Source organism: Cibotium barometz, chromosome 46 (genome assembly GCF_041138505.1).
Source record: "Cibotium barometz isolate CiBa-2024 chromosome 46, ASM4113850v1, whole genome shotgun sequence".
Classification (NCBI taxonomy): domain Eukaryota; kingdom Viridiplantae; phylum Streptophyta; class Polypodiopsida; order Cyatheales; family Cibotiaceae; genus Cibotium; species Cibotium barometz.
In genome coordinates, this window is record NC_141091.1 from 42,483,842 (window position 1) to 42,486,728 (window position 2,887).

The window sequence follows — 2,887 nt, forward strand, 5'->3', positions numbered from 1 at the left end:
TGTGACCAAACCAATCACCATAGCCCACAAAGATTGCTTTGGATGCCTTAGCAACAACGAGCTTGGCTCAAGGACCAACAATGAGCAGATATGCAGGTGCTCCAAAATTTTGAAGATGAGCAAGATTTGGAGGATGACCATACCAAAGAGAGTATGGGGTGCTCCCATGAAATGTCGAGGTAGCGCGCGCATTGATTTTGGAGATAGCACGCAGTGGCGACGGCCTCCTCCCAATAAGCATAAGAGAGAGCATAGAGCAAGCATAGAGCAAGTAGCTTCCACGAGGGTGCGATTCTTTCTTTTTGCAGATGCCATGTGCAAGGTAATGCTCCTTGAAAGCATTGGAAATGTATTCTCCACCATTGTCAGACCTTAATATCTTTATCTTCCTCTCATGCTGGTTCTCCACCTATTCTTAAAAAGATATAAATTTGATGATTTTTCAGAGAGAAAATAAGCATATGTGTACCTTGTAAAATCATCAATGAATAAAAGCAGGTATTTTTTGCCTATGAGAGAGGTGGTTTGCATAGACCACACAAATCCGTGTGAATCAATGCAAGAGGCTCAGAAGATCGTGGAGTTGATTTTGGGAAAGGAAAATGTTTGGCTTTGGCAACAACACATTTTTCACAAAAGCTAATGGGTGTGATCTCCTTGGGAAGCCCAAGGATAAGCTGCTTATGCTTCATTTGGTGAATGGCATGTGCTAAAATGTGGCCAAGCCGATAGTCCCACAATAGTGTTTCTTCTTCTACAAGGGTGTTGATCGTTGTAGAGAGGGCTTTTTGCTGATGAGGATGTAGTGCCAAGGGGGTAAAGCTTAGCATCTTTGGGCACACCAAAGTAATCTTCTTGCCACTATTATACCCAACCACTGCTCATCATGGCTTTCCTCCATGACAAGTACCAACTCAGAACCCTTTAGATCTCTTGACCACCGTGGCATATTGCATCCCATTGTTCTCAGCTTTCAGGTGTCTCATGTAGTCTCCTATTATTCCCAACCACTGCTCATCATAGGTGGTCTCCTATTATCCTCAACCATTGCTCATCATGGGTGGTCTCCTATTATTCTCAACCATTGCTCATCATGGTATTCCTGCATGACGAGTACCAACCGACTGAGAACTCTAGATCATCATGGCATATTCCATCCCATTGTTCTCAACTTTCGGGCATGGGAAAGGAATGGAATAAGACGTTATGGAAAAAAAAAAGGATTTTTAGAATGAATCTATAAAATACCTGCGTGCACATTGTGAGAATCAACTAATCTGAAAGGCAGTGCCTCGATGGAACAGGAACTCGAGCGAAAGAGAGCAAACATCTATAAGAGGCGGGGGGTTTGCACAGAAGGCGCAAACATCGCTTCCAGAGCTTGCCTGTTAATGAAGAAGCCATTGTCAAGGCTATCATGGTGTCTCCTAAGCACATCAAAAAGGGACGCATTTCTCCGAGCTTCTTTAGATCGCATTTCCCTGAGCCGTATGAAGTCTCTTGGATAGTTTCTAATTCACATGTTTGGTGCGACACCGTTGCTGCGAATAGAGTGTTTAGTGCAACGCTGGAAGGAACGCCCAGTTTTCTGTAAATAATAATTGCTCTGACGTCGTTTCTAGCGACGTCAGCTGAGGTCTGAAATGCAGTAGTATTTGTAACAACCTTATAATGCAATACAACCGAATCCAACCTTCAGCTCAGGCCTCTTGGCCAGCTATTCCACTTTTTTTTCTTTTGCATATATTCCCCATAATGCTGCTCATTATTTACAATAAGCTGGGCTTTAGATTCAATATCGTCTACAACAACAAGGACTGTAGACTCCTGAAGCGTCGTGCGCCGCTGGCTGTGGCTGTGGTGTTGGTGACGGAGGAATTAAGGCACGGCTGACCAGCTATAGATTGCACGGAGTTGGAGGAGCTTTTATGCCTTCTTTTCAAAATCGCCCTGGCGCTGCTTCCAGCGAATTCATGAAGCTGGTCTAAGGCGCACCTTCTTCTTTTACTGCTTTTCGGATGATCGACCCCAATAAGTGGGAGCTGTGCAGTACCTTTGCAGGGCGTAACTGGCATGTCGAGCTTTTTAGAGTTGGAGTCCTCCGCATCAACAGCCGCAGACAAGCACCACTCGCAAGCCCAGTTGGCAGCTTGGGGTGAGAGCTTCAGATACCACCTGCTGCAATACCTGAAGGCCGCGCAGCTCGTAATCGCATCAAAAAAAGTCTAAAAACTGATCCTGCTAGTCGACCACAGGCTATAACTCGAAAGCAATAACGTGCATATAAACACTACAATTACGGTAATAGTATATGTGGGACTCAGAAATGCTGCAGAAATAATTTACCTGTGCTGGACTCTCGTGTGGCAGCGAAAGAGCTCCTCCGGGAAGCCACATCGCCACACATGCTGCACTCCTCCTCCAGCTGCCTGTCCATCATCATCATCATCTTCGCTAAGGTCAAAGTAAAATTTGGCCTCGCAATTGAAGGTTGGGGTCGGCCTTCAAATTTGAGGCCTCTGCATCCGCGTCTGGCCTGCATCCGCGTCTATTTGGGATCCCAGACGCGGTCGCTTGGTCCGGGGCCGTGTCTCGTCTACGTGCTTTCGCTTTCATTTTAGTTGAATTTCGGGCACTATGGGAAAACGTAGTGTGGGAAAGGTTGGCACGCTGTCTTTCTCTCCGGACTTTTATTATGGAATCTTGAATGGCCCCTCTCTTTTGTGTGAGAGAAATGATTTTGAGAGCAACAATTTGCTTCATAACTCTATTGCATTTTCTGCAATGTCCTTGAGCAAAATGGATTTCTGAGAAATGATTTTGACACCAACAATCGTCTTACATAACTCAATTATAAAGAATTTGAGGAACACGCACCCATTTCTCT

The 2,887-nt window shown here is 45.2% G+C and overlaps 1 long non-coding RNA gene across 1 annotated transcript; it reads right to left on the bottom strand.

Moving 5' to 3' along the window:
• Window positions 1–466: 466 nt before the first annotated feature.
• Window positions 467–2,478, bottom strand: LOC147612238 (uncharacterized). The gene is made up of 3 exons (XR_015263705.1): window positions 2,347–2,478; window positions 1,249–2,187; window positions 467–1,102 (listed from the first exon to the last, which is right to left on the bottom strand). It is a non-coding gene; the product is annotated as an uncharacterized LOC147612238 (long non-coding RNA).
• Between the last annotated feature and the right edge of the window lie 409 nt (window positions 2,479–2,887).